The sequence below is a fragment of the Rattus norvegicus genome, chromosome 9 (assembly GCF_036323735.1).
Source record: "Rattus norvegicus strain BN/NHsdMcwi chromosome 9, GRCr8, whole genome shotgun sequence".
Lineage (NCBI taxonomy): Eukaryota > Metazoa > Chordata > Mammalia > Rodentia > Muridae > Rattus > Rattus norvegicus.
This window is the reverse complement of record NC_086027.1, coordinates 67,882,078-67,898,574: the sequence shown is the minus strand read 5'-3', so window position 1 is coordinate 67,898,574 and position 16,497 is coordinate 67,882,078. Positions and strand designations below refer to the sequence as shown.

General features: G+C 43.6%; 1 protein-coding gene across 8 annotated transcripts in view; it reads left to right on the top strand.

Moving 5' to 3' along the window:
* The window catches only part of Trak2 (trafficking kinesin protein 2), a 67,107-nt gene that overhangs the window by 11,212 nt on the left and 39,398 nt on the right, over positions 1-16,497 (top strand). For 4 of the 8 annotated variants that reach the window (XM_063266621.1, XM_063266623.1, XM_063266620.1 and 1 more), the window contains exon 2: positions 16,142-16,176. The exons of the other annotated variants lie outside the window; for them this stretch is intronic. The gene's annotated coding sequence lies outside the window, so the exon portion shown is untranslated. The remainder of the gene's footprint in view (positions 1-16,141; positions 16,177-16,497) is intronic. 8 annotated transcript variants of the gene reach the window in all.

The window sequence follows — 16,497 nt, the reverse complement described above, 5'->3', positions numbered from 1 at the left end:
GGAAAACAAAACCCAAACCAAGAAACCATAGCTTTTTATCCTACTGAGTTGATTTTGTTCTCTCTTTTAGTCAACAAAAATCAAAGACTACAGGTGAGGCTTATATCAGCGGCTGTGAATTTTTTAAACTATCTGATTATTCTCATGTGGGGCTTGAAATGCTTTGTCAGTCAGCTCACATGCTTAGTGGAGAGCATAGTAAGTCAAAGCAATGAGCCCAAACTGGCCCTTCCCCCATTTACTACAAGAACAGTAGCTACTTAGGTACTGTTATTACCATGTGAATGAAGTTGAAGTTATCAGTAAGCCTCACTGTGTAGCCCAGGTTAGTCTCTAATTTAGAATCTTCTGGTCTCAACTTCCCAGATCAGATTTCAGGTTCACACCACTATGCCCGTCTCATAATTTTCCTAAAGCCAGTACAGCACTTCTTTAGAATTTCTTCAGAATTGTTAACTGGACTGAAACTGTATCCATAATCAACTTCATTTACTAAATTGGTGCTAAGAGCTTAGTCAACTTACTTTGTTTTGTTTTTTGAGACAGCATCTTTCTATGTAGTCCTGGCTGACCTAGAACTTGCTGTGTAGACTAGCCTGACTCAGATTCACAGAGCTACCTGCCTCTGCCTCCAGAGTACTGGGAGCTAGCTCTGTGCCACCACAGAGGGCTAGTGTGCTTACTTTTAATCAGTGATCCAGTAGGCTTGCATTGCTATCTCATTGTGTTATTTGCTGTTAGGTTTGGGTCATGCAAAATAAAACATGTCAAAGAGCCCTGAGAGCAGTGAGAAAAACAGATGGGCTTACTGTCTTCTGTTGTAATTTAGTCTATAGAAGAGGGGTTCTATAAATGCCAGCAAAATCACAATGAGAAAATGAAGATTTCCGTGTTTATAATCCACTCCTGGTCTCTCTGTTGATTAACAAGAAAGCTCTTACGAGGGGCTGGGGATTTAGCTCAGTGGTAGAGCGCTTACCTAGGAAGCGCAAGGCCCTGGGTTCGGTCCCCAGCTCCGAAAAAAAGAACCAAAAAAAAAAAAAAAAAAAAAAGAAAGCTCTTAGGAAGGAAGAAAGGAGGATCTCCACTCTCCTTGGGAGGCAGTGGAGAAAGAGCAGTGTTCATAACCAGCCTAGGAAGAAGGACGCCAGCCAGGTGAGAAAAGTGCTGGGCAGCAGTGCCAAAGGAAGAGAAGGCTGCCAGCTCAATCCCTGTGCTCAAAGGATAAGAAACAGGCACGTGAATAGGTGCCAGGTGTAGGAAAACAGGTCCCAGGGTGCAGTCTCAAACAGATACCTTATGGTTGCTCTGATAGCCTGCTTATCTGTCTTCTCACCCCAACATCAGGCTAGAAAGGGGAGAGGCATGCTGGCACCAGCATTTATGATGATTGGTAGCCTCACAAGGAACGAAGAAACAAGAATGAAAGTGAATTTAAACATCATAAATAAATAATAAACAAACAAACGGCAATTTGTCCACTGAGTGTAGAGAGAAGGAAGTCCCTGGAAGCTGCCCCTGGAGGCCTTCATGCTACACCATTAGGTGTGCATACAGTAGTGACCTGGGTCAGCGCAGGCCCTTTCCCTCTCCCTTTCCTTTCTGTTATGTCTTAACTTTAAACAGAAATCATCTCATCTGTGCTTCCACTTATTGTTGTTGTTATTAGTGTGAGTGTGTACGAGTTGGGGAGCGCCTATGTGGAGGTCAGAGGACAACTTTCAGGGGTTTGTTCCCTCCTTCTTTCCGCCATGTGGGTCCCAGGTATCAAACTCAAGGCTTGACAACAGCTCTTTACCCACAGAGAGAGAGAGAGAGAGAGAGAGAGAGAGAGAGAGAGAGAGAGAGAGAGAGAGAGTGTGTGTGTGTGTGTGTGTGTATGTGTACAAGCCAAGGATTTGTTTGTGTTTTGTTTTTATTCCAGAATCAGTGAGTTTGTGTTTAAAGTAAGGAAATGTTTTTCAGTTGTCTCTGAGGCCCTTTCAAATGGCATACACTTCCTGTCCCTCCAGGTCACTTGTCAGACCTCAGAGGTTAGCAGGACCAACTGTAGAATAGGCTTGGGTTTCATCCCTGGCTCTTACTAGCTTCAGTATGATAGTCAACTGCTAAGCCTCAGTGGCCTTGTCTATGAAATGCCCCCGTCCCAGGGCTGCCGTGAGGATTCAGGAGGATTGGGTGGAAAGCTTTGAAGTCAATGCCAAGGTGTGCATGTGCGCGCCTACGCTAGGCGCTGTGTTAGGAAGGGCAGTTTGGAGCAGAGATGTGAATATAGTTTTCCTTTGAAACTCAGGAAGTTCTTACACTGCTATTAAGAATTGTTTCTGTTAGAAACAGATCTTAAAAACTCGTGAGTCTAGTTTCATCTGGAATTTCACCAGGATGTCGGGGTTATGCCTTCAGGGTCACAGAGCTATTTTGCTCAGAAGTCTCTTCCTCTCTCAGGCTATGCAGAGCTGGATATTAAAGTCACGTCAGTGACAGCAAACAGAATGATGAGCCAACGTGGGAAGTGAATTACAGGTCTGCCCCACACTCAGCGCATTTCCTTTATCGGAATGTTTGCCTGAGACCCAGATTGCCATGAGGATAGAGATTGTGGATGTTGAAGGCCTTGGGGTAGGAAGCAAAGAGAACAATGGGTGGGCACAGAGCAGGCGGGTAGCCAACTATTGTAGCTGTATTGAAGGGGAAGGTGTGACTGAGGGCAGTGGCAGTGTCCCAGAGGAAATTCATAGGAATTAGAGACCAGGTAGGGAGCAGAGAAGAGGGACTGTGACTGAGTTAGGCTCTGCTGTGTGGGTGACCTTGAGACATGCAGATACTGCTAGTGCTTATGAAGTGAAGCAGGTAAAACGAAAGACAGAGGCCAGGCTGGAGGCGCGTGCCTTTAATCCCAGCACTTGGGAGGCAAAGGCAGATGAATCTTTGTGAGTTCAAGGCCAGCCTGGTCTACAAAGTGAGTTCCAGGATAGCCAGGGCTACACAGAGAAACTCTGTCTCAAAAAAAAGGAGGAGGGGGGATTTCCAATAGTGGCTGGAGAAATGGCTCAGCAGTTAAGAGCACTGGCTGTTCTTCCAGAGGGACCCAGGTTCAATTTGTAGCACCCACATGGCAGCTCACAACTGTTTGTAGCTCCAATTTCAGGGGACCTGGCACCTTCACATACATACAGGCAAAATACATAAAATAAAAACAAGTAAATCTTTTAAAAAGTTAATAATAGTAATAATAGAGCAAGTATTGAGGGAGATTGGGGAAAAGTTGAGTTTAGAATATGGAGGTTTTATGGCACCCATAATACTGGCATTTCTAGTTTATAGTTATGAAATGCCAGTTTGAGCTGAAGACTGAGACTCGAGGTGTGACTGCCGTGGAGTGTGCAATGAAGGTCTGTGAAGTAACGCGACTTCCAAGGTGAGAAAGACGAGGGCTCCTGAGAAATCCTTGGAATGTGGGATATTGGCTGTTAAAGGCAGGTAGAGAATTTCCTCATGAATTTCCTCAGCTGCCCAGTTGATTGTGTCCCTCTAGCTTGGAATCCAGTTGTTTCCTGAGTTAACAGTACCCATGGCTCAAAAAGTTATCTATTCTTTATTCCCCGAATTTTACTGTTAGACAGAAATCATCCATTACATATAACATTCACTCAGGAAGTAGTACCCTTAGGAACTGGAAAGATGACTCAGCATTAGGAGTGCTTGTTCTTGCAGAGAACCCTAGCACCCACGTGGTGGCTTACAACAGTCTATACTCCAGCTCCAGGGGATCTAGTATCCTCTTCTGCGCTCCACGGACACCAGCATGCATGTGATGCACATACTAGGCAAACACAACATACAAATAAAATCTAAGACAAAAACCTTGTCTTAAAGCCTGAGGATCCTTATATCAGCTGGCTGTGAAAAACAAGGCTTAGGTCTATGACAGTGTGTAGAAAATGCTCACATGTCTTAGGTGCGCGGATAACTCCAGAGCTGCATGTATTTATAAAGATGTTTAAAGCAAACATTGCTCCCTCCTGAGCGTCACTCAGCCCTCTTCAAGCTGGACTGCACTTCCGGATGGTCATGAGCGCAGCCTGCTTTGTTGGAAGAGCCATGCCACCTGTACTTGTGCTCTGACGCATGGGTGCTTCCGTTTCCAAAACCTCCGAGTTCTGCAGTTTTTAAGCAACTGGAGGATTTGTGATGATTTTAATACCAAAACCTGTGGCCCGTAAGCTGGTCCATCCGCTGACTTCCTGCTCCCTCTGCTCAAGAAAAAGAAAGGCCTGCTGCTCTCCTGGTCTCATGCGGAGCCTAGCCTTTGACCTTCAACCCTGGATGACCTTCCCACTTACTCCCCAGTGGTTGTGCTGAGCTTTCCCCAGCGCTTCCTCCTGAGAGAAGCTTTACTATCTGCTGTTCAGCAGCAGACAGTGTGGACTCAGTAAAATCTAATGATGAATGTTGTTTTTAGTAACAACTTCTTCAGCTCAATGGTCTAAAAACTATTTAAACATTAAAAACTATTTAAATATTAAACTTGTAAGAAACCTATCTTGAAGAACTTTGATTAAAATGTAATTTTTATTCTATATGCCATTATGTAGCTCTTTTGCCAAGTGGCACAGAGAAGATAGTGCCTATTTAACAGGACAGAATTTAAGCCTCAAATTGTTTTTCCGAGAAAAAGAATGCACCGTTTGCCGAATGTGACACTAGTTTGCTCATTTGAAGTCTATATTTAACATGGTTTCCCACCACATTTCCTAGACTAAGCTATCATATGACTATCCCTAAATGATCTTTGACTACCAGATAGTACTGGATGGTTATGTTGCTAACCGTTCATGACGATGAGACGGAGGGGATGGAAGGAAGAAAGGCATGAGTCGAAGGATATATAAATAGCAGGCAAGTCTGTTTTAGTGTCCTCCTTCAACCTCTCCCCCTCCTGTCACCTCTGCCTCCTGAGTGCCGGAATCACAGGCTTGTGCCACCACATCCAGTTCTTTTAGTGTTTTAATGTAACGCCTTTGTCCTTGGGTACTGTTACTCTGTGACATCAAGGGTCAAATGAAATTCCTGCTGAGATCTTAAAAGCATGGCTTCCTCGGTGTGCTTACATGTGATATGTAATCCTTGTGGCCTTGTGATCTGTGTAGACATGCCATGGCTTTGGTTCTAGAGCAGAAGGCAGCCAGGAAGAGCCTGGGTCAGAGTTGGCTGATCTTATAAATGAAGATTTTGTTTTGTTTTGTTTTTTAAGAAATTAACAAAAGAACAGCAATCTCACACAACAAACGATATGTGGCTTCTCGAAAATTTTCAGTACTGGACTCTATTGGAAATGTTTGCTGAGTCTTGTTACAGATTCTTAGTAACCTGATAATTGAATTAATAACCTGATAATTGTTCAGAAATCATCAACAGAAATAATTGTTGATTGTATAATTAAATATTCTAAATACTGGATATTCGTGAATACAGTGGCTAGGTGGCTAATGTGTTAACACGGAAAAAAGAGGGCTGGAGGATGACTCAAAGGTTAAGAGACTGACTGTTCTTCCAGGGGTCCTGAGTTCAATTCCCAGCAATCACATGGTGGCTCACAACCATCTACAATGGGATCTGATGCCCTCTTCTGGTGTGTCTGAGGACAGCTACAGTATACTCAAATAAATAAAATAAATAAATCTTTAAAAAAAAAAAAGAAAACATGGAAAAAAGATAAATATTTCTCTAACAGCTAAACATTGCATCTTATGAATGAAAAAATCATGAGTAATTTTCCTTTGATTCTTTGTATGCTGTATTAGTCAGGGTTCTCTAGAGTCACAGAACTTATGGGTAGTCTCTATATAGTAAGGGAATCTGTTGGTGATTTACAGTCTGTAGTAACTCCCCAGTGGTCAGCAGCAGCTGTGAATGGAAGTCCAAGGATCTAGCAGTGGCTCAGCCCCACAAGGCAGGCAGGTGAAGAAGAGAGAGGATCTTCCCTCTTCCAGTGTCCTCATGTAGGTCTCCAGCAGAAGGTGTGCCCCGGATTAAAGGTGTGTACCATCACTCCTGGATCTGGGACTTCTCTATCCCAGATGACCTTGAACTCAGAGATCTCCTTGCCTTAGTCTCCTGCCACTATGCCTCAAGATCAGGATTAAAGATGGACCTTCCAATTCTGGATTCATCCCAGATATGGTCAAGTTGACAACCAGGAATAGCCATTGTATATGCTGTCTTCACTTATTGTATTTATAGTGAGAAACAAAAATGCGTACTCGAATATGTACATGCTATGTTTTCTTTTCGTGTTGGAAAGGTAAAACAACTGAGTAGAGATGCACAGTGCAGTTGGCTGATGTTGGCAGGTGAAATAGAGGACCACACTTTATCATGCATCGTGCTTAAGCTCTTTGCATGTTCGACCCTAAACCTGGCAAACATTGCACTAGAGCACTTCCTAGGCAACCAACCCCTGAGAACGTCCGCCCTGCGGCTTTTCACTTGCTTTTCTCCATAGTTAACATACCCTGCTGAAAAGCTGGTAAGTTACCGGAAATGTGATGGCTTTTTGAGAAATGTGCCAGGAAGTGTGCCAAAATAGTCTTCTAACTAATTTTGCTACTGTTAGGAATCAATGATGTAATTATCTGACATGCAGGATATCTGATATACAACCCCTGAAAAGAGTAGTTCATCAGCCCCCAAAAAGGGGTCACAACCCACAGATTGAGAACTGCTGCTCTAGACCTTCCAAGACTAGATAGATGGCCAGAACCCTCGCTAAGGTCTTTGCAAAGTCTTGGTATTCCTGTGGCCCGTAAGCTGTTCCATCCGCTGACTTCCTGCTCCCTCTGCTCAAGAAAAAGAAAGGCCTGCTCAGGGCATTTGGTGCGTGTCGATGTGTCCAGGAACAAGCTTAGCCTTTAAGAATGGAAGGGATGTAACAATAACTATATGGCTGACTGCCAACAGAGCAGTGGGTTTAAACATTTCATAGGTTTTTAATACTTTGTTAACCCTACCCCATCAAAGTTTCATTTTCCTCACATTAAAGGTAAACATTTCAATGTATTATACATGCTAAGTATGCAGATTAAATATGGAAAATATTTCGCTTATATAAGTGCAATTGGTTGTTGCTTTATTCCTTAGCCTTTGATTCTGGCACATATTGCCCTACAGTGTGTCTCTAGCACATTTTACCTGCGCTTTGAAGAGTAGGCCCTTGCCTTCCTGTCGTGAGCGGTGTCACAGGAAAGTCTCCAGCCATGTCTCTTTTTTTTTGGGGGGGGGGGTTCTTTTTTTTTCGGAGCTGGGGACCGAACCCAGGGCCTTGCGCTTCCTAGGCAAGCGCTCTACCACTGAGCTAAATCCCCAACCCCCAGCCGTGTCTCTTTATAGCTGACAGCACATTTCTTTGGAGAATATAATAAACCTAGGAGCCAGAGTTCTTGTTGTAAGGATGCAGGTCGCTCCTGGTAGTCTTTGAATGGCTACACCAGTCTGGATTCTGCAGTGAGCTTTTTATTGGAAAGAATTGTGTATAAGTTCTTTTAGGGGTTGGGGATTTAGCCCAGTGGTAGAGTGGTTGCCTAGCAAGCGCAAGGCAGTCCCCAGCTCTAAAAAAAAAAAAAAAAAAAAAGTTCTTTTAGAGCACCAGTTACAGAGCCTTCTTAGAGCTCCTACATTATGGCTAGTGGCAGCTCCAGAGACTGCATAGCGGCTGCTGGAAATGGGTGTGCGTTAGAGAATGGCTGTTACAGGGTACGTGGATATACACTGCTCTGAGTTATGCATCTTCTATGCCCAGATGACCAGGTGCCAGGAATGGTTTGTTTCCGATTTATGTTTCTGCCTCTTGAGTGCTTAAGTTTACACTATATTTATGTAAAACATATGTAGGCCAGGAGATGGTAAAAGAACTTGATCCTCGAGCCTCATGATCTGACTTTGATCCTCAGAACTCACAGTGAAAGGAAAGAACTAACTCTAGCTGTCCTTTGACTTCTACATGTTCACTGCATCTGTACGTGCAGCAGTATAACAATAACAATTTAACATATTAAATAGATAGTAGTTACTATGTATTAAATACTGTTATATATGTTTTACAAATATTAACTTATTTATTGCACATAACTGTCCCATAAGGGATAAATACTGTTCCTGTTTCTATATTGAGGTAGTTGAAGCACAGTGAGATTAAATTAACCAAATAAAATTATTTTTCAGTTCAATTCCTTACAAATTAAGGAATATGGAGACTAGTGAAAAGTCAGTGATGGTGAGCTGTATAGTGTGGACTGTCTTGTCCCTCATTACAGCGACGGTGAGCTTGTCTCATGGTCCCACACAGATAAAGAGGGATTGCATTTAATGTTTCTCACTTTCAACTTTTGAGTCCAATATGTGCATTCATTAACATGCTTGGCTTTTATGCTACCAAGAATTCATAGTATAAAACATAGAATCCAAAGGTAATAGCAGTCTCTGTTAAATGCAATATTTGGTATTCAGCACACCTGGAATTTGAATTTTCAAGATGGGTAAAATATATTTAAATATCCAGTAAAGACCACACTCTGCCTTTTGAAGAAAAGTTCATAATAGCCCTTTGCTTTTGGTTTTCCCCCAGTGGACATGAAAGTGACCATAGAGCCGCTTTTCTGTGAGTGAGCAGCCCATGTGCCTTGCCTGAAAAGCCTGCTTCATTGTTGCTTTTTAGACCTTTCAACTGTATTTAGGACAGAATCATGGAGTCATTCGAAGGTCTTGAAACACAGATACTTATCAGCAGTCTCCTATTTTCTTCCCTTTCCATTTGTTGAACTAGACACAGAAATAGTACCCATTGCCGCTTTGGTAGTTTGAGCTGGAGAGCTTCAAAACTACCAACGATGCACATGTCTTTGTTTAGGAGGTGCCAGGCCAGGCCTCTCCAAGTCTCTCCAGTGTGGGCCAGCAGCCAACCCCTTCCATGTTGCAATGGGCAGGACAGGAAGCCTTATCCTCGCCTTGTAGATTAACTTTCTTACAAATCCTCTCCTTAGGACTTGTAACTGGGGTTTTGAATGAAGTTGCATTGTAGAGTGCTTGATGGGCGCGTATGAAAGCCTGGGGACAACCCCAGCACTGAGGAAATAGGCACAGTGGCACGAATCTGTCATCCCACCATTCAAGAGGTGGAGGCAGGAGGACTAGAAATCAGGACCATCCTCAGCTGTAAAGGAAGATTAAAGCCAGCCTGAGCTACACAGGATCATGGTGCAAAAAGTATATAAATATTACAATTTCCCTTTGCCTTTTAAGCAGTGTCAATAACAGATTTGTGGATTCAAAGTAGGAATGGCATACAAAATTAAAATACCAGTCCACACGTGTCACCATATAATAGAGATGGTTATGAAGGACAGTTCTGTGGAGTGTGAAGATAGAAGCCTCTGTCGGTAATGGTCAGAAGCCAGGGTGAAGAAACCTGGATGATCTGAAGAGGTACGGGCAGGGGACCACCGCTAACAGCCACTGCCTCTTGGAGGGTAATTCAGGTCAAGCTTGGGGTGTAAGAGCGTAAAGGCTAAGTGTGCACAGTGGCTGGCAGAGGGCATCTGTGGGAACTTATCAAACTGCAGACGGCGCCCTGGGCTCAGGCCTCTCTTATCTTCAGGTGAAGCTCTGGTGTGGACTCCTTCCTTGCCAGAGGTCACCTCCCTTCTGGTGGTGGAGATTGTGGCGGGGAGGAGTTACCTCAACAGATGTTGATGTTAGCAGACAAACAAGCCCAAAACCTATCCTGGAGGAGGAGATGTTGGCCCCCGAAGCCTGAACCGTAGTCATGGTTTGGGATGCTTACTTCATGGATTCAGCAGCCTTTGGGGTCCAGCCTGTCTATAAGCAGAAGCTGCTTCTGTATACTTCATATTATGAAAACACTACTGGTCACTAAATTGACAGTGGAAAACAGAGGACCACAGACAGATAGCTGCTAGAGCAGCCATGCTGGGTGAAATTTATCTTGTTTTTAAAAGCTTATCTGTGGTTCAGCTTGGTTTGCTGCTGCCTGAGGCGCTGTTGCAGGTTGGTGATTGGCAGTGTTCCCACTCTTACATAAACTTAGCAGCCATCACATATTTCTAATTAATCCCCAAAGTATTGTTTGTAAATAAATCATCAATATGTTTCCTTAAATCTGCATTTGCTGTAATTCCAGGCTCCTTCCCATAAGGTGCATTTCCCTGAGTTTCTAGTCTTTTCCATGGGGCTGTTTTGTTTAAAGTATCCTGTTTTAAGGAATATCAGCTTCCTGTTTAGGCACGACTCTCATGTCTCCACTCTCACTGTTGGCTGTTGAGCTCCATGGCTGAGCTAACTCAGTGCTTAGCCATGGCGTGTCCTCCCAGCCGTGATCAGAACAGTGGTGTGTGTGGTTCACAGTCTTTCTGGAACAATCTAGTTGCACATTTTACCTGACATTTTTCTAAATGAGCATGAATTACAGAGGTCTGTTTCTTGTTAAATGTGCCTTGCTTGACTTGGGAGCTTGTAGAGAAAAGCAGGTATCTCTCAAAAGATTCCATAAAAGCCACCAGAGAAACCCGGTGACAGGGAGCACACAGAACTGTGCGCTACAGGAGGTAGTGAGGAGTCGCTGTTTGTGCTTGCCAGAGTTCAGTTTCTGAGAGCTGGGACTCTGGACTGTGCTTCCTGTTCCTTATACATCAAAGGGAAAAAATGACTGTCCCCAGACCAATTCACTGTCAGAAGACAGCTAGGAAGCATGACTTTTTTGTTGAGAGAAGATGCCAGTAAGCCGTGGATGGTAAGCCTTTCTGTTGTTCTGTTGTGGTGGGGGTGAAAATAATAGTAGCATACGACACTGCAGCTGCTGTGGGACTGCCCCAGCGACCCTCGGAGGACGTTGCTCTCTTAACTCCCCTAATCCTCATGGCAAAGCCAGCGGAGTAGATCCTGTTATTAAGCCCATTTAACAGATGAAGAAACACGGTAATGTAGTCGGTCCAGAATTCTCGGGCTGCGAGATGGCTCAGCTGGAAAGACACTTGCCCCTAAGCCTGTCATCTGAGATCTACCCCTTGGGGACACATGAGGGAAGAGAGGACAGGTCATACCACAAGTAAGTATTGGCACAGGGATTCTCATTCTGAGCCACTGTGGCCACGTGAATCACAACCATCAAGATCCAAGTTCTTGGAACCTGTGAATGTTACCTGAGGCAGAGGGGCTCTGCAGACAGGATCTTGAAAAGAAGTTTATCTTGGGTTAGCCAGTTGGGCCTTAAACATTGATTATAGTTCCTTATAAGGGGGAAAAAAAAAGCCAGTAGAGTGACAATAGAAGCAGAGAAGGAGGCTCCAGGATGCCATGCTGCTGGCTTTCAGGATAGCAGAAAAAGCCCAGAGCCAGAGAAGCAGCTGCAGCAGCTAGAAAGCCAGGGACTAAGCTTTTTACTGGAGCATGACCTTGGTGTCACCTTGGTGCCAGCCTGTGGAGTTGGTTCCTGCCTCTGACCTCCAGAACTGGAAGGTCACATGTTGATGTGGTTAAGCATTAAGTTAGAGCCTCAGGAAGCACTTCTGCAGTTGGCTGGCATGGTAAGGGCCTGTAAGACTTGCTATTGCAAGTCCATGGGGAATGAACTCTAGTGATTCTCCTCGTGGCCAGCCTTTGGTCATTTGTTCGATCCTCTTGGTCCTGGTCTCTTTCAGATGGAAAATTCTCAGCAGATCTTCATATGTACCTGGTCTGTACGCAGGCGCGCAGGAACGCCAGATACAGACACTCTTCCTCAGGCTTAGGGATAGAGGAAAGCTGAAGAGACTGAGCGTGTGAGTGAGCCAAATAGGGATTTTTATTTTGTATTTAGTCTTATTTGTTAATATCCCCATCTTGGCAAAGACATTAAAATAAAATGAAGTTCAGAAGTGCTGAGTAATGAGTACAAGGTCAGAATCCCAGTCAATACGAGTAAAATCCCAGCTCTAATATCAAGATACATGAACAGCACTGCAGTCCCTGCTGCCGCTCTGAACCGCCCTCGCTAAGAAGATCCAGTTAAGTTGGGCGTGTTCTGCTGAGTTCCCAGGAGAAAAGGGCTGCACTGCGAAGTCATCCCTGACCTGGTGTGCCATGTGCAAGCTGGGCAGGTCCCGGATCGCCCTGGAGGTCTGCATTCTTTCTGCATGACTCTGACCGTGGACTTAGTCCTGTGTTCAGTCCAGTTTTCTCTACTCTTGTATATGAGTGCTGAGGACAAACCACCCACAAGACTCCAGAGCTATTTTAAGCATTAATCTCTACAACCCAGGTCTGTGACCCATGATCTACACCTGTGTGTAAACTTGTTTTCTTAGGTGATATGTATACATAAAAAAGCAAACTGGCTCGTTGGCTGCTCTTCAAGGACCTGGGTTCAATCCCCAGCATGGTGGTTTGTAGCTGTCAGTAACTTAAGTTTCAGGGGATCCGACACCCTCTTTTGACTTTCTCAGAGACCAGGCATACACATGGGTGCACAGACATGCATGCAGACAAAACACTCACTTACGGCCTTATTTTTTGTTTGTTTTGTTTTGTTTTTAACAAAAAGGAATAGAAAAAGAAAGAAGTGGAAACAGCGTGGTGACTCACACCTGTAATTACAGGACATGGAATCAGAATGATGAGAAGTTCAAGGTCATCCTGACCCGCAGTGTAGAGTTCAGAGTAATACACGAAATAGCATCCTGAAAAGAGCTGGGGGAAGCATAAGGACAGCATGAGTCTAAGAATAAAGCAACTGGCATGTTACAGAGTGACAGCAGCCAGCCTCAAGGTGACAGAGTGTTCTCAGTGGTCTTGAGCAAGTCTCCATTTGAAGAACAAGCACAGTTCTGTTAAAAGATCTTGGTGGACCAGTTAGTGATCCTCCAGGTCTCCACATTTCCCTTTTCTCTTCACCACCCTCCTCCCCTCCACAGGCGAGCTTGTAACTTACCACTCTCAAAAAGGCCTTTTTAGAAATTGAAAGTAACTTTAAAATATACTTACGGGTGTAGAGAGTAGAAGTCTGTTCCTTTAGTCTAATTACGAGTGTATAAATGTAAAAGGAAACCTAGCTTTCAGAAGTTGATCTTGGAAACAGTTTTACATAATAGTATTTTGATGATTGGATTATTTTAATATTGATCAAGGGTTAGGAAGTTTTTGCTGTCAAGTATCAAATTGTGTGTGTGTGTGTGTGTGTGTGTGTGTGTGATACCCTAATACCTTGCTAGCTGTGTCTATACAGCCAATGGCACAATTACAGCAGTTTCTAAGCTATCTGGTAGTGTGACTGCAATCAGTGGACAGTATTCATTTGTACACACTGAAAATTCAATTGTCTTGTTTTTACATTGTGTAGGACTTTTTTCCCTTCTAGTCATTTAAAAATAAAAGCTATTCTTGCATGGCAGGCTCCTCGCTGAGTTACCTTCTGTGCCCCGAGATTTGAACTCTATTTCAAGTCTATTTCTTAGCTCGCACACTGCAAAAACAGGTAACAGACCGAATGTGGATTCTGGAGTAGTTTGCTGGCCATGCCCCAGATGAGCTGCCCGATGACAAGGTCATTCTTACATTTGCATTGCCACTCTTATCTTCTAAAATACGTCACTAGATTCTTTGTGTATATGTTGTGTTCACTGGTGTGCAGGTTCCTGTGCCTGGAGAGGGGACAGAGGTTGTTCCTCAGAGCTGTTCACCTTGACACACCAGAAGAGGGCATCAGATCCCATTGCAGATGCTTGTGAGCCACCATGTGGTTGCTGGGAATTGAACTCAGGACCTTGGCAAGAACAATCAGTGCTCTTAATCACTGAGCCATCTCTCTAGCCCTGTGCCAGGCTTTCTAATGGCCCTCATCCTCAGACTTGCATAGCAGGCTCGTCACTGAGTTGCCTCCTGTGCCCTGAGATTCTAACTCTATTTCAAGTCCAGGGTCTGGGTATTTTTTAACTTTAAAAAAGATTGATTAAGAACACAACCTAGAAAAGTCACAGATGTTGACAGCATTATTACCATTTGATCTATGTTCCTAGATGTGCTATGCCCAGAGAAGACGTCTTTCTTCCTACCGTCCAGTTTAGGAGGTGAATCTTTATTGGTTTCATTCAAATAAATGTGTATTCCCTTTGTGGTAGTTGGTTTGGAAATCACAATTCTGAATAGCCAGACTACTGTGGGGAAACCAAATGTATACATTAGAGTGCCCTTAGAACTTGATCTTTAATGGCGAGACTCATGGTACCTAACAAATATTGTAAGCTTTGCCTAATGTTGCACTGGCTAATCCACATTATTGAATTGCAAACTTACTCCAGGAAAATAGTTGCACATGTAAAAGAAACGTTAAGCATTTATTAAAATTATCAGAATTCAGTTATAGGAAGATTGAATTTTTGTTATGTGAGCATGAAATTATAAATGTTTTACAGGGAAAGGACTGTTGCTTCTTCTGTTCTTGGTTTTGGTTTTTATAAAATGTTTTTAAAAGTAGTAGAATGGGCTGGAGAGATGGCTCAGTGGTTAAGAGCACCGACTGCTCTTCCAGAGGTCCTGAGTTCAAATCCCAGCAACCACATGGTGGTTCACAACCATCCGTAATGGGATCTGATGTCCCCTTCTGGTGTGTCTGAAGACAGCTACAGTGTACTCATATACAAAATAAATAAATAAATCTTAAAAAAAAAAAGTAGTAGAATTGGACTGAAGGATGGCTCAGCAGTCAGGAGCGCTGGCTGCTCTTCCAGAGGATCCATGTTCAGTCCCAGCACTTGCATGGTGGCTCGCAGCTGTCTGTAACTCCAGTTCCAGAGGGACAGATGCCCTCTTCCACAGGCAAACACTTTCATTCATTAAATAAAAATAAAATCTCAAAAGGAAAGGAGTCATAGAAATGGTCTGAAATGGAAACCCTGTGCCAATGACCACAGAAGTTGCCAATTTGTGGAAATCTGAAAGTGTAGGTGTTTGGAAATTCTGGGCTGTATTCACTAAACTCCTCTCTGACTAGGTAATTTGTTTGCCAGCCTGGTTTGAGGTCTATCTGTAGAACCACATTGTCCCCCAAAAGGTCATTATTAATTTTTAAGCCTGTCAGACTTCCCCTTTGACTTCTCTGATTCTGTTGCTCACTTTGTCACTGAGACTTGCTTCCCTTGTGTTTCTAAGTATGTCTCTGGTCTTTTCTTCTCTACTTCTTAGACAGAAGACATAACTTCATGAAGATGCACTAGCCCTAACAAAAGCAGCTATGACTGCTCAACAGATGTCTTTATGTGAAGCAAAGCTTCTAGTTTGCACGGAACGCCCTTCCTTCCACTCCCATCTCTCGCAGGGCCTTGAATTCACGGCTCTCCTGCCTCTCCCCATCTAATGCTGAGATTATAGGTGTGCACCACCACATTCCACTCGTATGTGTGTTTCTGAAAAACACATCAGTACTGTGTGGACATTCTTGTTTCTATGTCTGGGCGTGTTCCGTGAATGTCTACATTCTATACATTCTGTTGGTAGAACTGGTAAGTTGCAGTTCCTGTGCGACTAAAGCTTGGTAGGAATTGGGAAAGCCTTTCTAAAATCTTAGAGCAATTTACACTGTTATTGATAGAGCTTTGAAACAGCCTTTTTTCTAGGTGTTATCTATCCAATAATGAGTAAAGCTTAGCATTTGATCTAGCAGATAAAAGTATTTTATTTACATTTTGACTTATTTTGAGTGATGTTAAGTTTCTTTTTTAATCAATGGTTCTCCACCAGGGATAATTTTGCCCCTGGGGACATCTGGCAGTGTCTGGAGACACTTTGCCTGTTGTATCTGGGAGAAGGCCTAGAAAGGAGGTTCTGCTAGCACCTAGCCAGGACAAGGCAAGTGTTGCTAAGGTTCCTTCAGTGCGATCCACACAAATGACCCAAATGCCAGGAGTGGCCAGAGTTGAACAACTTACTCCATTCTGTCTCCCTATTGGTTATTATCTACAGTTCTCGGGTTATTACATTATTTGCTTTTGGTTTGTCGTGTACATGGTTCCCCGTCACAGTTTGCCTTCAAGTAGTGTTTTCCTGTTCCACATATAGTATAAAGACCTGACAAGCATGTGCCTCTATGTCCCTACAGGCCTGTGCTGCCCTGAATTTCCCTCTCCATGACAGGTCAGTGTCATAAAGAGCTGATTGTCTATAAAAATGTGTGGCCATATTGAAATGTAACATGTACCAGCGTCATGCTTCAGCTGTGTGACTGGACTACATTTGGCATCGCATTCGTGCACATTTGAAGTCATCACTGGGCCAACATACGTCATTCCCCAAACTCTTCTGTGCCTAAGTCCTCCCCTAACCCAGCCACCATTTATCTGCTTTTTGGCACTGTGGATGTGGTGGTGGTGGTGGTGGTAGTCTTTTTCCTAGAATTCTTATAAAAATGCAGTCATAAACCATGAGCTGATTTTTTTCTTTTCTTTTGTCTTTTTT